Raw genomic sequence first — 22,278 nt, forward strand, 5'->3', positions numbered from 1 at the left:
TTATTGTACTCTCCAGGTCAGTATTTATTGTACTCTCCAGGTCAGTATTTAATGTACTGTCCAGGTCAGTATTTATTGCCCTGTCCAAGTCAGTATTTATTGTACTCTCCAGGTCAGTATTTGTTGTACTCTGCAGGTTAGTATTTATTGCCCTCTCCAGGTTAGTATTTATTTTACTCCAAGGTCAGTATTTATTGTAATCTCCAGGTCAGTATTTATTGTACTCTCCAGCTCAGTATGTATTGCCCTCTCCAGGTCAGTATTTATTATACTCTCCAGGTCAGTATTTATGACCCTCTCCAGGTCGGTATTTATTACCCTTTCCAATTCATTATTTATTGTACTCTACAGTTCAGTATTTATTGTACTCTCTAGGTCAGTATGTATTGCCCTCTCCAGGTCAGTATTTATTGTGCTCTGTAGGTCAGTATTTATTGTTCTCTCTAGGTCAATATTTATTGCACACTCCAGATCAGTATTTATTGTTCTCTGCATTTCAGTATTTATTGTATTCACCAGGTCCTCATTTATTCTACTCTCCAGGTCAGTATTTATTGCACTCTCCAAGTCACTATTTATTGTACTCTCCAGGCCAGTATTTATTACCCTCTCCAGGTCAGTATTTATTGTACTCTCCAGCTCAATATTTATTGTACTCTCCAGGTCAGTATTTATTGTACTCTCCAGGTCAGTATTTATTGTACTCTCCAGATCAGTATTTATTGCCCTGTCCAATTCAGTATTTATTGTACTCTCCAGGTCAGTATTTGTTGTACTCTGCAGGTTAGTATTTATTGCCCTCTCCAGGTTAGCATTTATTTTACTCCAAGGTCAGTATTTATTGTACTCTCCAGGTCAGTATTTATTGTTCTCTCCAGATCAGTATTTATTGTACTCTCCAGGTCAGTATTTATTGTACTCTCCAGGTCAGTATTTCTTGGACTCTCCAGACCCGTATTTATTATACTATCCAGGTCAGTATTTGTTGTACTCCCCAGGTCAGTATTTATTACCCTCTCCAGGTCAGTATTTACTACCCTCTCCAGGTCAGTATTTATTGTACTCTCCAGGTCAGTATTTCTTGGACTCTCCAGACCCGTATTTATTGTACTCTCCAGGTCAGTATTTATTGTATTCTCCAGGTCAGTATTTATTACCCTCTCCAGGTCAGTATTTGTTACCGCTGCAGGTCTGTATTTATTGTATTCTACAGGTCAGTATTTATTGTACTCTCCAGGTCAGTGTTTATTGTACTCTCCAGGTCAGTATTTATTGCCCTCTCCAGGTCAGTGTTTATTATACTCTCCAGGTCTGTATTTATTACCATCTCCAGGTCAGCATTTATTACCCTCTCCAGGTCAGTATTTATTGTACTCTCCAGATTAGTCTTTATTTTACTCTCCAAGACACTATTTATTGTGCTCTCCAGTTCAGTATTTATTGCCCTCTCCACGTCAGTAATTATTGTACTCTCCAGGTCAGTATTTATTGTAGTCTCCAGGTCAGTATTTATTGCCTTCTCATAGTCAGTATTTATTGTATTCTCCAGGTCAGTATTTATTTTATTCACCAGGTCAGTATTTATTTTACTCTCCAGGTCAGTATTTATTGTACTCCCCTTGTCAATATTTATTGTACTCTCCAGGTCAGTATTTATTGTACTCTCCAATTCATTATTTATTGTACTCTCCAGGTCAGTATTTATTGTACTCTCCAATTCAGTTTTTATTGTACTCTCCAGGTCAGTATTTATTGTACTCTCCAGGTCAGTATATATTCTACTCTCTCTCCAAGTCACTATTTATTGTACTCTCCTGTTCAGTATTTATTGCCCTCTCCAGGTCAGTAATTATTGTACTCTCCAGGTCAGTATTTATTGCCTTCCCATGGTCAGTATTTATTGTATTCTCCAGGTCAGTATTTATTTTACTCTCCAGGTCAGTATTTATTGTACTCCCCAGGTCAATATTTATTGTACTCTCCAGGTTATTATTTATTGTACTCTTTAAGTCATTATTTATTGTACTCTACAGGTCAGTATTTATTGTACTCTCCAATTCAGTTTTTATTGTACTCTCCAGGTCAGTATGTATTGTACTCTCCAGGTCAGTATTTATTGTTCTCTCCAGATCAGTATTTATTGTACTCTCCAGGTCAGTATTTATTGTACTCTCTAGGTCAGTATGTATTGCCCTCTCCAGGTCAGTATTTATTATACTCTCCAGGTCAGTATTTGAGACCCTCTCCAGGTCGGTATTTATTACCCTTTCCAATTCATTATTTATTGTACTCTCCAGTTCTGTATTTATTGTACTCTCTAGGTCAGTATGTATTGCCCTCTCCAGGTCAGTGTTTATTGTGCTCTGCAGGTCAGTATTTATTGTTCTCTCTCGGTCAGTATTTATTGCACACTCCAGGTCAGTATTTATTGCACTCTCCAGGTCAGTATGTATTATATTCTCCAGGTCAGTACTTATTGGACTCTCCAGGTCAGTATTTATTATCCTCTCCATGTCAGTTTTTATGGTACTCTCCAGGTCAGTATTTATTGTTCTCTCCAGGTCAGTGTTTATTGTATTCTCCAGGTTAGTATTTATTGTACTCTCCAGGTCAGCATTTATTGTACTCTCCAGGTCAATATTTATTACCCTGTCCAGGTTAGTATTTATTGTACTCTCCAGGTCAGTATTTATTGTACTCTCCAGATCAGTATTTATTGTTCTCTGCATTTCAGTATTTATTGTATTCACCAGGTCCTCATTTATTCTACTCTCCAGGTCAGCATTTATTGCACTCTCCAGGTCACTATTTATTGTACTCTCCAGGTCAGTATTTATTACCCTCACCAGGTCAGTATTTATTGTACTCTCCAGCTCAATATTTATTGTACTCTCCAGGTCAGTATTTATTGTACTCTCCAGGTCAGTATTTATTGTACTCTCCAGGTCAGTATTTAATGTACTGTCCAGGTCAGTATTTATTGCCCTGTCCAAGTCAATATTTATTGTACTCTCCAGGTCAGTATTTGTTGTACTCTGCAGGGTTAGTATTTATTGCCCTCTCCAGGTTAGTATTTATTTTACTCCAAGGTCAGTATTTATTGTACTCTCCAGGTCAGTATTTATTGTTCTCTCCAGATCAGTATTTATTGTACTCTCCAGGTCAGTATTTATTGTACTATCCAGGTCAGTATTTATTGGACTCTCCAGATCCGTATTTATTATACTATGCAGGTCAGTATTTGTTGTACTCCCCAGGTCAGTATTTATTACCATCTCCAGGTCAGTATTTATTACCCGCTCCAGATCAGTATTTATTACCGCTGCAGGTCTGTATTTATAATACTTACCAGGTCTGTATTTATTGTACTCTCCAGGTCAGTATTTATTGTACTCTCCAGGTCAGCATTTATTGTACTCTCCAGGTCAGTATGTATTACCCTTTCCAGGTCAGTATTTATTGCACTCTCCAGGTAAGTATTTATTACCCTCTCAAAGTCAGTATTTATTGTACAATCTTGTCAGTTTGTATTGAACTCTCCAGGTCAGTATTTATTGTGCTCTCCAGGTCAGTATTTATTGGACTCTCCAGGTCAGTATTTATTCTACTCTTCAGGTCAGTATTTATTACCCTCTCCAGGTGAGTATTTATTAACCGCTCCTGTTCAGTATTTATGGTACTCTCCAGGTCAGTATTTATTATACTCTCCAGGTCAGTATTTATTGTATTCTCCAGGTCAGTATTTATTGCACTCTCCTGGTCAGTATTTATTGTACTCCCCACGTCAGTATTTATTATCCTCTACAGGTCAGTATTTATTTTACTCCACAGGTCAATATTTATTGTACTCTCAAGGTCAATATTTATTGTACTCACCAGGTCTGTATTTATTGTACTCTCCATGTCACTATTAATTGTACTCTCCAGGTCAGTATTTATTGCCTTCTCATGGTCAGTATTTATTGTATTCTCCAGGTCAGTATTTATTTTACACTCCAGGTCAGTATTTATTGTACTCCCCAGGTCAATATTTATTGTACTCTCCAGGTCAGTATTTATTGTACTCTCCAAGTCATTATTTATTGTACTCTCCAGGTCAGTATTTATTGTACTCTCCAGATCAGTATTTATTGTACTCTCCAGGTCAGTAGTTATTGTACTCTCCAGGTCAGTATTTATTGCCCTCTCCAGGTCAGTATTTATTATACTCTCCAGGTCTGTATTTCTTGTATTCTCCAGGTCAGTATTTATTTTACTCTCCAGGTCAGTATTTATTGTACTCCCCTTATAAATATTTATTGTACTCTCTAGGTCAGTATTTATTGTACTCTCCAATTCATTATTTATTGTACTCTCCAGGTCAGTATTTATTGTACTCTCCAATTCAGTTTTTATTGTACTCTCCAGGTCAGTATTTATTGTACTCTCCAGATCAGTATTTATTCTACTCTCCAAGTCACTATTTATTGTACTCTCCAGTTCAGTATTTATTGCCCTCTCCAGGTCAGTAATTATTGTACTCTCCAGGTCAGTATTTATTGCCTTCTCATGGTCAGTTTTTATTGTATTCTCCAGGTCAGTATTTATTTTACTCCCCAGGCCAGTATTTATTGCCCTCTCCAGGTCAGTATTTATTTTACTGCCCAGATCAATATTTATTGTATTCTCCAAGGTCAGTATTTATTGTGCTCTCCAAGTCATTATTTATTGTACTCTCCAGGTCAATATTTATTGTACTCTCCAGATCAGTATTTATTAACCTCTCCAGATCAGTATGTATTACCCTCTCTATGTCAGTATTTATTGTACTCTCCAAGTCACTATTTATTTTACTCTCCAGGTCAGTTTTTATTGTACTCTCCAGGTCAGTATTTCTTATACTCTCCAAGTCAGTATTTATTACCCTCTCCAGGTCAGTATTTATTACTCTCTCCAGGTCAGTATTTATTTCCCTCTCCAGGTCAGTATTTATTGTACTCCCCATGTCCGTATTTATTGTACTCTCCAGGTCAGTATTTATTGTACTCTCCAGGTCAGTATTTATTGTACTGTCCAAGTCAGTTTTTATTGCACTTTCCAGGACAGTATTTATTGTACTCTCCAGGTCAATATTTATTGTAATCTCCAGGTCAGTTTTCATTGTACTCTCCAGGTAAGTATTTATTACCCTCTCCAGGTCAGTATTTATTACCCGCTCCAGGTCTGTATTTATGGTACTCTCCAGGTCAGTATTTATTGTACTCTCCAAGTCACTATTTATTGTACTCTCCAGTTCAATATTTATTGTACTCTCCAGGTCAGTCTTTATTGTACTCTACAAGTCACTATTTATTGTACTCTCCAGTTCAATATTTATTGTACTCTCCAGGTCAGTATTTATTGTTCTCTCCAGGTCAGTATTTATTGCACTCTCCAGGTCGGTATTTATTGTCCTCTCCAAGTCAGTATTTATTATACTCTCCAGGTCAGTAATTATTGTACTCTCCAGGTCAGTTTTATTGTACTCTCCAGGATAGTATTTATTGCCCTCTCCATGTCAGTATTTATTGCCCTCTCTAGTTCAGTATTTATTGCATTCTCCAGGTCAGTATTTATTGTATTCTCCAGGTCATTATTTATTGTACTCACCATTTCACTATTTATTGTACTCTCCAGGTCAGTATTTATTGCCCTCTCCAGGTCAGTATTTATTGGACTCTTCAGGTCAGTATTTATTGAACTCTCCAGGTCAGTATTTATTGTACTCTACAGGTCAGTATTTATTGCCCTCTCCAGGTCAGTATTTATTGTACTCTCCAGGTCAGTATTTATTTTACTGCCCAGATCAATATTTATTGTATTCTCCGGGTCAGTATTTATTGTGCTCTCCAAGTCATTATTTATTGTACTCTCCAGGTCAATATTTATTGTACTCTCCAGATCAGTATTTATTAACCTCTCCAGATCAGTATTTATTACCCTCTCTATGTCAGTATTTATTATACTCTCCAAGTCACTATTTATTTTACTCTCCAGGTCAGTTTTTATTGTACTCTCCAGGTCAGTATTTCTTATACTCTCCAAGTTAGTATTTATTACCCTCTCCAGGTCAGTATTTATTACTCTCTCCAGGTCAGTATTTATTTCCCTCTCCAGGTCAGTATTTATTGTACTCCCCATGTCCGTATTTATTGTACTCTCCAGGTCAGTATTTATTGTACTCTCCAGGTCAGTATTTATTGTACTGTCCAAGTCAGTTTTTATTGTACTTTCCAGGACAGTATTTATTGTACTCTCCAGGTCAATATTTATTGTAATCTCCAGGTCAGTTTTCATTGTACTCTCCAGGTAAGTATTTATTACCCTCTCCAGGTCAGTATTTATTACCCGTTCCAGGTCTGTATTTATGGTACTCTCCAGGTCAGTATTTATTGTACTCTCCAAGTCACTATTTATTGTACTCTCCAGTTCAATATTTATTGTACTCTCCAGGTCAGTCTTTATTGTACTCTACAAGTCACTATTTATTGTACTCTCCAGTTCAATATTTATTGTACTCTCCAGGTCAGTATTTATTGTTCTCTCCAGGTCAGTATTTATTGCACTCTCCAGGTCGGTATTTATTGTCCTCTCCAAGTCAGTATTTATTATACTCTCCAGGTCAGTATTTATTGTACTCTCCAGGTCAGTTTTATTGTACTCTCCAGGACAGTATTTATTGCCCTCTCCATGTCAGTATTTATTGCCCTCTCTAGTTCAGTATTTATTGTATTCTCCAGGTCAGTATTTATTGTATTCTCCAGGTCATTATTTATTGTACTCACCATTTCACTATTTATTGTACTCTCCAGGTCAGTATTTATTGCCCTCTCCAGGTCAGTATTTATTGGACTCTTCAGGTCAGTATTTATTGAACTCTCCAGGTCAGTATTTATTGTACTCTACAGGTCAGTATTTATTGCCCTCTCCAGGTCAGTATTTATTGTACTCTCCAGGGCAGTTTTTATTGTACACTCCAGGTCAGTATTTATTGCACTCTCCAGGTCAGCATTGATTGCCCTCTCCAGGTCAGTATTTATTGCCGATCCCTAATTGTCCCCGAGAATGTGAGTGAGCCGCCTTCTTGAACCGCTGCAGTCCGTGTGCTGAAGGTGTTCCCACAGTGCTGTTTGGGAGGGAGTGCCAGGATTTTTACCCAGCGACTTTGAAGGAACAGCCAATATATTTCGAAGTCAGGATGGTGAGTAACTTGTAGGGGAACTTGCAGATGATGGTGTTTCCATGAACTTCCTGCCCTTGTCTTTCTAGGTGGTAGGGGTCGCGGGTTTGGGAGGTGCTGACAACGAAGCCTTGGCGAGTTGCTGCAGTGTATCTTTTCGACGGTGCGCCGGTGAAGGAGGGAGTGAATGTTCAATGTGGTGAATGCAGGGCCAATCAAGTGCGCTGCATTGTCCATACAAAAGGAGCCAGACAAAAAGCAGGAAACTATAGACCAGTTCGCCTAACATCTGTGGTTAGGAAAATGCTGGAGTCTGTTATTAAGGAAGCAGTAGCAGGATATTTGGAAAAGCATAATACAATCAAGCAGAGTCAGCATGGTTTTATGAATGGGCACTCTCATTTCACAAATGTGCTGGAATACTTTGAGGATGTAACGAACAGGGTGGATAAGGGGGAACCAGTGAATGTGGTGTATTTGACAAGATGCCATATAACAGGTTACTGCAGAAGATAAAATTTCACGGGGTTGGGGGTAATATATTAGCATGGATAGAGTATTGTTTAACGAACAGAAAGCAGATGGTCGCGATAAATGGGTCATTTTCGTGTTGGAAATCAGTGACTAGTGAGGTGCCGCAGGGATCGGTGCTGGGGCCTCAACTATTTACAATCTTATATTAATGACTCGGATGAGGGGATCAAGTGTAATGTAGCCATGTTTTCCGATGATATAAAAATGGGTGGGAAAGCAAATTGTGAGGAGGACACAAACAATCTACAAATAGATATAGACAGGTTAAGTGAGTGGGCGAAAATTTGTCAGATGGAGTATAATGTGGGAAAATGTGAGGTTATCCACTTTGGCAGAAAAAATAGAAAAGCAAATTATAATTTAAATGGAGAAAAATTGCAAAGTGCTGCAGTACAGAGAGACCTGGGGTGACTTGTACATCAAACACAAAAGGTTAGTATGCAGGTACAGCAAGTAATCAGGAAGACAAATGGAATGTTGGCCTTTATTGCAAGGGGGATAAAGCAGAGAAGTCCTGCTACAACTGTGCAGCGTATTGGTGAGGCCACACCTGGAGTAATGCATGCAATTTTGGTCTCCGTATTTAAGGAAGGATATACTTGCAGTGGACGCTGTTCATAGAAGGTTCACTAGGTTGATGCCAGTGAAGTGGGGGTTGATTTATGAAGATAGGTTGAGTAGGTTGGGCCTATACACATTGGAGTTCAGAAGAATGAGGTGATCTTATCGAAACATACAAGATAATGAGGGGGTTCGACAAGGTGGATGCAGAGAGAATATTTCCACTCATACCACTCATAGTCTAAGAATAATGGACCGCCCATTTAAAACTGTGATGAGGAGGAATTTTTTCTCTGAGGGTTGTAAATCTGTGCAATTCTCTCCCCCAGAGAGTTATGGAGGTTGGGTCATTGAATATATTTAAGGCAGAGATAGACAGATCTTTGAGTGATCAGGGAGTAAAAAGTTATGGGGAGCGGGCAGGCAGGCAAGTGGAACTATGACCACGATCAGATCAGCCATGATCGTATTAAATGGAGGAGCAGGTTCGGTGGGCCAAATTGCCTAATCCTGGTTCTATTTCTGATGCTCTTATGGATAGAGGGTGGGCTAACTGACAGAAGACAGAGAATCAGGCTAAATGGTTCATTCTCCGGTTGTCAAACAGTAACTTGTATGCTCCCACAGGGATCGGTGCTTGGAACCTCAACTATTGGGACCAAGTGTAATGGGGCCACGTTTCCTGATGATACAAATATGTGTGGGAAAGCAAGTTGTGAGGAGGACAGAACGAATCTGCAGAGGGATATTGGCAGGCTAAGTGAGTGGGAAAAATGTTGTCGATGGTGTATAATGTGTGAATTGTGAGGTTATCCACTTTGGCAAGAAAAAAAACGCAAATTATTATTTAAATAGAGATATATTAAAAATGCTAGAGTACAGAGGGACCAGGGAGTCCTTGTACATAAGACATAAAATTAGAAGCAGGAGTAGGCCATACGACACCTCAAGCCTGCTCCGCCATTTAATATGATCCTGGCTGATCTGATCATGGCCTCCGCTGCACTTCCCCGCCCGCTTCCCATTACCCTTTATTCCCTTATCGGTTAAGAAACTTATTATCTCTGTCTTATATTTATTCAATGTCCCAGCTTCCACAGCTCTCTGAGGCAGCGAATTCCAGATTTACAAGCCTTTGAGAGAAAAAATTCCTCCTCATCTCAGATTTAAATGGGCGGCCCCTTATTCTAAATTTATGCCCTCTCGTTCTAGTCTCCCCCATCAGTGGAAACATCCTCTCTGCATCCACCTTGTCAAGCCCCCTCATAAGCTTATACGTTTCGAGAAGATCACCTCCCATTCTTCTGAATTCCAATGAGTAGAGGCCCAAACGCGTCAACCTCTCCTCATAAGTCAAGCCCCACATCTCTGGAATCAACCTAATGAATCTTCTCTGAATTGCCTCCAAAGCAAGTATATCCTTTCATAAATATGCAAACCAAAACTGCACGCAGTATTCCAGGTGTGGCCTCACCAAAACCCTGTACAGTTGGAACAAGACTTCCGTGCTTTTATACTCCATCTCCTTTGCAATAAAGGCCAAGATTCCATTGGATTTCCTGATCATTGCTGTACCTGCATACTAACCGTTTGTGTTTCATGCACAAGTACCCCCAGGTACCGCTGCACCGCAAAACTTTGCAATCTTTCTGCATTTAAATAATAACTTTCCCTTTTTAATTTTTTTCTGCCGCAGTGCATGACCTCACACTTTCCAACATTATACTCCATCTACCGAAATTTTTGCCCACTCGCTTAGCCTGTCTATGGCATTTTGCAGATTTTGTGTGTCCTCCTCACACATTGCTTTTCCTCCCATCTTTTATGGTCAGCAAACTTGGCTATGTTACACTCGGTCCCTTCCTCTAAATCGTTAATATAGATTGTAAATAGTTGGGGTCCCGGTACTGATCCCTGCTGCACCTCACTCGTTCCTGATTGCCAAACCGAGAATGAACCATTTATCCCGACTCTCTGTTTTCTCTTGGTTAGCTAATTCTCTATCATAGAAACATTGAAAATAGGTGCAGGAGTAGGCCATTCGGCACTTCGAGCCTGCACCGCCACTCAATTAGATCATGGCTCTTCATTCCTTCAGCACCCCTTTCCTGCTTTCTCTCCATACCCCGTGATCCCCTTTACCGTAACAGCCATATCAAACTCCCTCTTGAAGATATCCAATAAACTGGCATCAACAACTCTCTGCGGCAGGGAATTCCACAGGTCACCAACTCTCTGAGTGAAGAAGTTTCTCCTCATCTCAGTCCTAAATGGCCTATCCCTTATCCTAAGACGATGTCCCCTGGTTCTGGACTTCCCCAACATCGAGAACATTCTTCCCGCATCTAGCCAGCCCAGTCCAGTCAGGATCTTGTATGTTTCTATGAGATCCCCTCTCATCCTTCTAAACACCAGTGAATAAAGGCCCAGTTGACCCAGTCTCTCCTCATATGACAGCCCAGCCATCCCTGGAATCAGTGTGATCAACTATCGCTGCAATCCATCTATAACATGAACGTCCTTCCTCAGACTATGATACCAAAACTGAACACAATATTCCAGGTGAGGCCTCACTATGGCCCTGTACAACTGCAGTAAGACCTCCCTGCTCCGATATTCAAATCCCCTAGCTATTAAGGCCAACATACCATTTGCCTTCTTCTCCGCCTGCTGTAAAATGGATGTGGGGAGTTCAAACACAGTCTTTGCTTCTTTAATAACGGACTCCAACATTTACCCAACCACAGATGCTAGGCTAAATGGTCTATAGTTTCCCTGCTTATTGTCTGCCTCTTTTTTTAAATAGGGGCGTTTACACTCACAGTGACACTGACCCCTCACTCTCCTCTATCTGGGGAGGTCCCTCTAACACCTCACACACCTGGATCTGGGCGGGACGGGACGTCCATCTAACCACTCACATTCCTGTATTTGCGGAGGAATCTCTAAGTCTTCTCTCACACTCCTGTATCTGGGGACGTCCAACTAACCCCTCTCGCACACTCCTGTATCTGGGAAGCTCCCTTTAAAGCCTCTCTCTCACTGCTGTATCTGGGGAGGACCATCTAACCCTTCTCTCACTCTCCTATATCTGGGGGTGTCCCTCTAAATCCTCTCTCACACTCCTGTATCTGGAAAGGTCCCTCTAATCCCTTCTCTCACACTCCTGTATCTGGGGAGGTGCCTCTAACCCTTCTCTGTCACTCCTGTATCTGGGGAGCTCCCTCTAACCCCTTTCTCTCACTCCTGTATCTGCGGAGATACTTCTAACCCTTCTCTGACACTCCAATATCTAGGGGGGTCCTATAACACCTCTCTCATACTTATGTCTCTGGGGTGGTGCTCCTAACCCCTCTCGCATCACTCCTCTAATTGAGGATGTCCCTCTAACCCATTCCACATTAATCCTGTATTTCGGTATTTCCTAACTCCTTTCTCCCACTCCGTGTCTGGGGAGGTCCCTGAAAACCCTCTCTCACAGTCCTGTATCTGGGGAGCTCCCTCTTACCCCTCTCTCACAGTCCTGTATCTGTGGACGTCGCTTTTAAATCAATGAGCTAAAGCCCATTTTACTGTACACAGCAAGAATCCTTGCATGGACCTGTGTCAGGTTGAGGTCAGTGATTTGCTTGAGGGAGGAGAGAATGAGGAAGGAGCTGTGATTCCATAATATCTATTGTGAATACCTCTCCTGCTATTTCCCTGGTATTGTTGACAGTAAGGGGTGAACAATTGACTGGGTGTGTTTCGAAGATGTACGTGACACTGTCGTTTCACAGCGGTATAATCAGCTGTGATATTCATTCCAGTTTACTGCAGCTATCCTTATTTCAACCTGAAATATTTGCTCAGGTTTTGTGAAAGGGCAGGTTAAAAAATGGTTGTAAAACTGACCTCGTCTCTGAGATTGAGACAAAGACAAAAGCTCCCAGTTATAAACTGATATCAACACAGTCTGACTCTGGACGCAATTCCGAGGTAAGTTTTCTGGGGAGCTCGCTCTAATCTCTCGCTCATACTCCTGTGCCTGGGGCCGTCCTTTTCACCATCTCTCTCACCTCAGTATTTAGAGAGGTTCCTTTAACCCATCTCTCACACTCCTGTATCTGGGGAGTTCCCCTAACCCCTCTCTCACACTCCTGTATCTGGGGAGGTCCCTCTAAACCCGCTCTCACACTCCTGTATCTGGGGAGCTCCGTCTAGCCCCTCACTCACACTGCGGTATCTGGGGAGCTCCCTCTAACCACTCTCTCACACTCCTGTATCTGGGGACGTCCCTCTAACCCCTCACACTCCTGTATTTGGGCAGGTCCCTCTAACCCCTCTCTCACACTCCTGTATCTGGGGAGGTCCGTCGAACCCCTCTCTCACACTCCTGTATCTGGGGAGGTCCCTCTAACCCCACTGTCACAATCCTGTATCTGGGGAGGTCACTCTAACCCCTCTCTCACACTCCTGTATCTGGGGAGGTCCCTCTAAACCCTCTCTCACACTCCTGTATCTGAGGAAGTCCCTCTAAACCCTCTCTCACACTCCTGTATCTGGGGGAGGTCCCTCTAACCCCTCACACTCCTGTATCTGGGAAGGTCCCTCTAACCCCGCTCTCACACTCCTGTATCTGGGGAGCTCCGTCTAGCCCCTCACTCACACTGCGGTATCTGGGGAGCTCCCTCTAACCACTCTCTCACACTCCTGTATCTGGGGAGGTCCCTCTAACCCCTCACACTCCTGTATTTGGGCAGGTCCCTCTAACCCCTCTCTCACACTCCTGTATCTGGGGAGGTCCGTCGAACCCCTCTCTCACACTCCTGTATCTGGGGAGGTCCCTCTAACCCCTCTGTCACAATCCTGTATCTGGGGAGGTCACTCTAACCCCTCTCTCACACTCCTGTATCTGGGGAGGTCCCTCTAAACCCTCTCTCACACACCTGTATCTGAGGAAGTCCCTCTAAACCCTCTCTCACACTCCTGTATCTGGGGAGGTCCCTCTAACCCCTCACACTCCTGTATCTGGGAAGGTCCCTCTAACCCCTCTCTCACACTCCTGTATCTGGGGAGGTCCATTTTACCCCTCTCTCACACTCCTGTATCTGGGTAGGTCCCTCTAACCCCTCACATTCCTGTATCTGGGGAGCTCCCTCTAACACGGCTCTCACACTCCTGTATCTGCGGAGGTCCCTCTAATCCCTCCTGCACACTCCTGTATCTGGGGAGGTCCCTCTAAACCCTTTTCGCACAGTCCTGTATCTGGGGAGGTCGCTCTAACCCCTCTCTCACACTCCTGTATCTGTGGACGTCCCTTTTAATCAGTTAGCTAGTGCCCATTTTACTGTACACAGCAAGAGCCCTTGCATGGACCTGTGTCTGGGTGAGGTCAGTGATTTGCTTGAGGGAGGAGAAAATGAGGAAGGAGCTGTGATTCGATAATATCGACTGTGAATACCTCTCCTGCATTTCCCTGGTGTTGTTGACAGTAAGGGGTGAACAATTGACTGGGTGTGTTTGGAAGATGTACGTGACTCTGTCGTTTCTCAGGTGTATAATCAGGTGTGATATGCATTCCAGTTTACTGCAGCGATCCTTATTTCAACCTGAAATATTTGTTTAGGTTTTGTGAAATGGCAGGTTAAAAAATGGTTGTAAAACTGACCTCGCCTGTGAGCTGTTAGCGTAAGACAACAGCTCCCAGTTATATACTGGTGTCAACACAGTCTGACTCCGGACGCAATTCCTAGGTCATGTTTCTGTGGAGCTCTCTCTAACCTCTTACTCACACTTCTGTATCTGGGAGGTCCCTCTAACCTCCCAAACTCCTGTATCTGAGCAGGTTCCTCTCACCCCTCGCACACACTCCTGTAATGCAGGAGGTCCCTCTAACCCCTCTCCCACACTCCTGCACCCGGGGAGGTCCCTCTAACCCCTCTCTCATACTTCTGTGTCTGGGGAGTTCGTTCTAAACCCTCAACCTCCTGTCTCTAGGGAGGTCCTCTAACCCAGAAGAAGATGAAATCGGAATTGGCGTAGGCCATACGGTCCCTCGAGCCTGCTCTGCCATTCAATATAATTTCATGGATGATCTGATCATGGACTCAGCTCCACTTCCCCACCCACTCCCCATAACCCCTTATCCTCATCGTTTAAGAAACTGCCTATTTCTGTCTTAAATTTATTCAATGTCCCAGCTTCCTGAGGCAGCGAATTTCATAGACTTACATCCCTGAGAGAAGAAATTTCTCCCCATGTCACTTATTCTAAGATCACGAACTCTAGTTCAAGTCTCCCCCGTCAGTGGAGTCATCCTCTCTGCATCCACCTTGACATGGTCCCTCTTAATCTTATACATTTCGATAAGGTCCCCTCTTATTCATTCTTCTGAATTCCAATGAGTAGAAGTCCAACCTACTCAACCTTTCCTCATAAAGCAACCGCATCATCCCCGGAATCAACCTAGTGAATCTTATCTGAACTGCCTCCAAAGCAAGTATATCCTTTCGTAAATATGGAAACCAAAACTGCACGCAGTACTCCAATTTTGGCCTCACCAATACCCTGTATAGCTGTTGTAAGACTTCCCTGCTTTTATACTCCATCCTCTTTGCAATATAGGCCAAGATTCCATTGGCCTTCCTGATCACTTGTTGTATATGTGTACTATCGTTTTGTGTTTCATGCACAAATACCCCCAGGCAATGTTTCTCCATTTAAATAATAATTTTTTCTACCAAAGTGCATGACCTCACAGTTTGCAACATTATATTCCATCTGCCAATTCTTTTCCCACTCACTTCGCCAGTTTATGTCCATTTGCAGATTTGGTGTGTCCTCCTCACACATTGCTTTTCCTCCCATCTTTATATCATCAACAAACTTGGCAAGGTTACACGTTCTTCCAAGTCGTTAATATAGATTGTAAATAGTTGGATTCGCAGCACTGATCCCTGCGGCACCCCACTAGTTGCCAACCATAGAATGAAGCATTTATTCCGACTCTCTGTTTTCTGTTAGTTAGCCAATCCTCCATCCGGGCTAATTAACCACAACCCCATGAACTTTTATCTTGGGCAGTAACCTTTTTATGTGGTATCTTATCAAATGCATTCTGGAAGTTCAAATACAGCACGTCCACTGGTTCCCCTTTATCAACCCTGTTCGTGATATCGTCATAAAATATCCAGCAAATTTGTCAAACATGACCTACCCTTTGTAAATCCATGCTGACTCTGCCTGACCGAATTTTGCTTTTCCAAATGTCCTGCTACTGCTTCTTTAATAACGGACTCCAACATTTTCCCAACCACAGATTCTAGGCTAACTGGTCTATAGTTTCCGTGCTTTTTGTCTGCCTCTTTTTTAAAATAAAGGCGTTTACACTCACAGTGACACTGAACCCTCACACTCCTCTATCTGGGGGGGTCACTCTAACCCCTCTCTCACACTCCTATATCTGAGAAGCTCCCTTTAAATCCTCTCTCTCACTCCTGTATTTGGGGAGGTCCCTCACACTCTTCTGTCACTCTCCTATATCACGGGGTGTCCCTCTAAACCCTATCTCACATTCGTGTATCTGGGGAGGTCCCTCTAACCCTTCTCTCACACTCCTGTATCTGGAGAGCTCTCTCTAACCCCTTTCTCTCACTCCTGTATCTGCGGAGATACTTCTAACCCTTCTCTGTCACTCCTGTATCTAGGGAAGCTCCTATAACCCCTCTCTCACACTTATGTCTCTGAGCAGGTGATCCTAACTTCTCTCACATCACTCCTCTAATTGAGGATGTTCCTCTAACCCCTCCCACATTAATCCTGTATTTCGGAATTTCCTAACTCCTTTCTCCCACTCCGAGTCTGGGGAGGTCTCTTAAAACCCTCTCTCCCAATCCACTATTTGGGGGGTTTCATGTAACTCCTTTCGCACACTCCTGTATCTGGGGAGCTCCATCTAACACTTCTCTCCCACATTCCTGTGTCTGGGGAGAGCCCGCTAACACCTCTCTCACACACCTGTATCTGGGGAGGGCCCTCGAACCCCTCCTGCACACTCCTGTTTCTGGGGAGCTCCCTCTAACCCCTCTCTCTCACTCCTGTAACTGGGGAGGTCCTTCTAACCCCTGCTGCACACTCCTGTATCTGGGGAGGTCCCTCAACCCATTTCTCACACTCCTGTATCTGGGGAGCTCTTTCTAACCCCTCTCTCACACTCCTGTAACTGGGGAGGCCCCTCTAACCCCTCCTGCACACTCGTGTATCTGGGGAGGTCCCTCTAAACCCTCTCTCCCACTCCTGTATCTGGGGAGCTCCCTCTAACCCATCTCTCACACTCCTGTATCTGTGGACGTCCCTTTTAATCAATGAGCTAGTGCCCATTTTACTGTACAAAGCAAGAGGCCTTGCATGGACCTGTGTCAGGTTGAGGTCAGTGATTTGCTTGAGGGAGGAGAGAATGAGGAAGGAGCTGTGATTCCATAATATCTATTGTGAATACCTCTCTTGCGATTTCCCTGGTATTGTTGACAGTAAGGGGTGAGCTATTGACTAGGTGTGTTTGGAAGATATACGTGACTGTCGTTTATCAGGAGCATAATCAGCTGTGATATTCACTCTAGTTAACTGCAGCTATCCTGATAGCAGTCTGAAATATTTGTTCAGGTTTTGTGAAATGGCAGTTTAAAAAATGGTTGTAAAACTGACCTCGCCTGTGAGTTGTCAGACGAAGTCAACAGCTCCCAGTGATATACTGGTGTCAACACAGTCTGACTCCGGACACAATTCCTAGGTCAGGTTTCTGGGGAGCTCCATCTAATCCCTCGCTCACACTCCTGTAATGCAGGAGGTCCCTCTAACCCCTCTCCCACACTCCTGTATCGAGGGAGCTCCCTCTGACACCTCTCCCACACTCCTGTACCCGGGGAGGTCCCTCTAACCCCTCTCTCATACTTTTGTCTCTGGGGAGTTCGTTCTCAACCCTCACACTCCTGTATCTGGGGAGGTCCCTCCATCCCAGAAGAAGAGGAAATAGGAACTGGCTTAGGCCATACGGCCCCTCGAGCCTGCTCTGCCATTCAATATAATTTCGTGGCTGATCTGATCATGTACTCAGCTCCACTTCCCCACCCACTCCCCATAACCCCTTATCCTCATCGTTTAAGAAACTGCCTATTTCTGTCTTAAATTAATTCAATGTCCCAGCTTCCTGATGCAGCGAATTCCATAGATTGACATCCCTGAGAGAAGAACTTTCTCCTCATCTCCCTTATTCTAAGATCACGAACTCTTGTTCTAGTCTCCCCCTGTCAGTGGAACCATCCTCGCTGCATCCACCTTGACATGCTCCCTCTTAATCTTATACGTTTCGATAAGGTCCCCTCTTATTCATTCTTCTGAATTCCAATGAGTAGAAGTCCAACCTACTCAACCTCTCCGCATAAAGAAACCGCGTCATCCCCGGAATCAACCTAGTGAATCTTATCTGAACTGCCTCCAAAGCAAGTATATCCTTTCGTAAATATGGAAACCAAAACTGCACACAGTATTCCAGGTATGGCCTCACCAATACCCTGTATAGCTGTTGTAAGACTTCCCTGCTTTTATACTCCATCCTCTTTGCAATATAGGCCAAGATTCCATTGGCCTTTCTGATCACTTGCTGTATATGTGTACTATCGTTTTGTGTTTCAAGCACAAGTACCCCCAGGCAATCTTTCTCCATTTATAAATAATTTTTTCTATCAAAGTGCATGACCTCACAGTTTCCAACATTATATTCCATCTGCCAATATTTTTCCCACTCACTTCGCCAGTTTATGTCCATTTGCAGATTTGGTGTGTCCTCCTCACACATTGCTTTTCCCCCCATCTTTATATCATAAACAAACTTGGCAAGGTTACACGTTCTTCCAAGTCGTTAATATAGATTGTAAATAGTTGGGTTCCCAGCACTGATCCCTGCGGCACCCCACTAGTTACCAACCAGAGATTGAAGCATTTATCCCGACTCTCTGTTTTCTGTTTGTTAGCCAATCCTCTATTAGGGCTAATTAACCCCAACCCCATGAACATTTATCTTGGTCATTAACCTTTTTACGTGGTACCTCATCAAATGCATTCTGGAAGTTCAAATACAGCACATCCACTGGTTCCCCTTTATCAACCCTGTTCGTGACATCCTCAAAAAATGTCCTGCAAATTTGTCAAACATGACTTCCCCTTTGTAAATCCATGCTGACTCTGCCTGACCGAATTTTGCTTTTCCAAATGTCCTGCTACTGCTTCTTTAATAACGGACTCCAACATTTTACCAACCACAGATGCTAGGCTAACTGGTCTATAGATTCCCTGCTTTTTGTCTGACTCTTCTTTTAAATAGGGGCGTTTACACTCACAGTGACACTGACCCCTCACACTCCTCTACAGTGGGGGGAGTCACTCTAACCCCTCACACACCTGGATCTGGGGGGGGGGGGGCGGGGCGTCCATCTAGCAACTCACATTCCTGAATTTGGGGAGGAACCTCTAAGCCTTCTCTCACACTCCTGTATTTTCGGACGTCCCTCTAACCACTCTCGCACCCTCCTGTATCTGGGGAGGACCCTCTAACCCTCTCACTGACAATCCTGTACCTGGGGACGTCTCGCTAAACCCTCTCTCACACTCCTGTATCTGGCAAGCTCCGTTTAAAGCTTCGCTTTCACTCCAGTATCTGGGCAGGCTCCTGTAACCCCTCTCTCACACTTATGTCTCTGGGGAGGTGCACCTAACCCCTATCACATCACTCCTCTAATTGAGGATGTCCCTCCAAACCCTCCCAAATTAATCCTGTATTTCGGGAATTTCCTAACTCCTTTCTCCCACTCCTGTATCTGGGGAGTTCCTCTAACCCCTCTCTCACACTCCTGTATCTGGGGAGGTCCCTCTAACCCCTCCTGCACACTCCTGTATCTGGGGAGGTCCCTCTAACCACTCTCTCACACTCCGATATCGGGGGAGGTCTCTCTGACCCCTCTCTCAAACTCCAACATCTGGGGAACTCCCTCTAACCCCTCTCTCACACTCCTATATCTGGGCGCTCCCTCTAACCCCTCTCTCACACTCCTGTATCTGGGGAGGTCCCTCTAACCCATTCTCACAATCGTATATCTTGGGAGGTCCCTCTAACCCATCTCTCACACACTCCTGTATCTGGGGAGGTCCCACTATCCCCTCTCTCACACGCCTGTACCTCGGGAGGTCTATCGAACCCCAGCCCCTTCTCACACTCCTGTATCTGGAGAGGTCCCTCTTAGCCCTCTCTCACACTCCTATATCTGGGCGCTCCCTCTAACCACTCTCTCACACTCCTGTATCTGGTGATGTCCCACTAACCCCCCTCTCACACTCCCGTATCTGGAGATGTCCCTCTAACGCCTCTCTCACACTCATATATCTGAGCGCTCCCTCTAACCCCTCTCTCACACTCCTGTATCTGTGGAGGTCCTTCTAACCCCTCTATCTCACTCCTGTATCTAGGGAGGTCCCTCTAAACCCTCACTCACACTCTTGTATCTGGGGATGTCACTCTAACCCCTCTCTCACACTCCTGTATCTGGGGAGGTCCCTCTAACCCCTCTCTCACACTCCTGTTTCTGGGGAGGTCCCTCTAACCCCTCTCTCACACTCCTGTATCTGGGGAGTTCCCTCTAACCCCTCTCTCACACTCCTGTATCTGGGGAGTTCCCTCTCACCCCTCTCTCACACTCCTGTATCTGGGGAGGTCCCTCTAAGCCATCTCTCACACACTTCTGTATCTGGGGAGGTCTCTTTAAGCCCTCTCTCACACTCCTATATCTCGGGAAGTCCCTCTAACCCCTCTCTCACACATTCCTCTACCTGGGGAGGTCCCTCTAACGCCACTCTCACACTCCTATATCTGGGCGCTCCCTCTAACCCCTCTCTCAGACTCCTCTTACTGTGGCGGTCCCTCTAAGCCCTCTCTCACACTCCTGTATCTGGGGAGTTCCCTCTAACCCCTCTCTCACACTCCTATATCTGGGCGCTCCCTCTAACCCCTCTCTCAGACTCCTGTATCTGGGGAGGTCCCATTAATGCCTCTCTCACACTCCTGTACCTCGGGAGGTCCATCTAACCCCCAACCTTCTCTCTCCTGTATCTGGGGAGGTCCCACTAAGCCCTCACTCACAATCCTGTATCTAGGGAGTTACCTCTTACCTCTCTCTCACACTCCTGTATCTTGGGAGGTCCCTCCAATCCCCCTCTCACACTCCTGTATCTGGGGAGGACCCTCTAACCCCTCGCTCACACACCTGTATCTGGGGAGGTCCCTCTAACCCCTCTCTCACACTCCTGTATCTGGGGAGGTCCATCTAACCCCTCTCTCACACTCCTGTATCTGGGGAGGTCCCTCAAACTTCTCACTCCTGTATCTGGGGAGGTCCCTCTCATCCGTCTCTCACACTCCTGTATCTGGGGAGGTCCCTCTAACCCCTGTCTCACACTCCTGTATCTGGGTAGGTCCCTCTAACCCCTCTCCCACACACCTGTATCTGGGGAGCTCCCTCTAACACGGCACTCACACTTCTGTATCTGCGGAGGTCCCACTAAACCCTCTGCACACTCCTGCTTCTGGGGAGGTCCCTCCAAACCCTTCTCTCACAGTCCTGTATCTAGGGAGGTCCCTCTAACCCCCCTCTCACACTCCTGTATCGGTGGACGTCCCTTTTAATCAGTGAGCTGGTGACAATTTTACTCTACACAGCAAGAGTACTTGCATGGACCTGTGTCAGGTTGAGGTCACTGATTTGCTTGAGGGAGGTGAGAATAAGGAAGGAGCTGTGATTCGATAATGTCTACTGTGAATACGTCTCCTACTATTTCCCTGGTATTGTTGACAGTAAGAGGTGAACAATTGACGAGGTGTGTTTGGGAGATGTCCGTGACTCTGTCGTTTCACAGGCGTATAATCAGCTGTGATATTCATTCTACTTTACTGCAGCTATCCTTATTTCAACCTGAAATATTTGCTCAGGTTTTGTGAAATGGCAGATTAAAAAATGGTTGTAAAACTGACCTCGTCTCTGAGCTTGAGACTAAGACAACAGCTCCCAGTTATTAACTGATATCAACACAGTCTGACTCTGGACGCAATTCCAAGGTCAGGTTTCTGGGGAGCGTGCTTTAACTTCTCGCTCACACTCCTGTGTCTGGGGAGGTCCTTTTCACCATCTCTCTCTCCTCAGTATCTAGAGAGGTTCCCTTAACCCATCTCACACACTCCTGTATCTGGGGAGCTCCCTCTAACCCCTCTCTCGCACTCCTCTATCTGGGTAGGTCCCTCTATCCACTCTCTCACACTCCTGTATCTGGGGAGGTCCGTCTAACCCCTCCTTCACACTCCTGTATCTGGGGAGCTTCCTCTAACCCCTCTCTCTCACTCCTGTATGTGGGGAGGCTTCTCTAACCCCTCTCTCACACTCCTGTATGTGGCGAGGACCGTCTAACCCCTATCTCACACTCCTGGTCTGCGGAGGATCCTCTAACCCCTCTCTCACACTCCTGTATCGCGGAAACTCACTCTAACCCCTCTCTCTCACTCCTGTATCTAGGAATGTCCCTCCAACCCCTCTCTCACCCTCTAACCCATGAGCGGATAATTATTTGGGATGGACTTGGACTTAAAAAGTTTTGTTGATCAGTTGATCACCAATGCCGCCCACCAATGCTTCCCCTCAGATGTGAGGCTGAACGTCGTCCACCAATTGTGCGGTCCAGTGCAGGCAGATCCCCAGCTCCTGCCGGTGGAAGAGATACTTTGCATGTGCAGCTGAATAATGGCCCGCACCAGCAACAAAGTTCAAGGGACCGTGTGCGATAAAAATATTCGAGGAAGCATTGCACAAACATGAACATTTCATAAACATAAATTCAGATAGTAGTCAGATGCTAAATTACATACACAGCATGTATTGGCCACTGCTTAGAAAGGAAACAAATATAAC

This window comes from Pristiophorus japonicus, unplaced genomic scaffold (assembly GCF_044704955.1).
Source record: "Pristiophorus japonicus isolate sPriJap1 unplaced genomic scaffold, sPriJap1.hap1 HAP1_SCAFFOLD_29, whole genome shotgun sequence".
Lineage (NCBI taxonomy): Eukaryota > Metazoa > Chordata > Chondrichthyes > Pristiophoridae > Pristiophorus > Pristiophorus japonicus.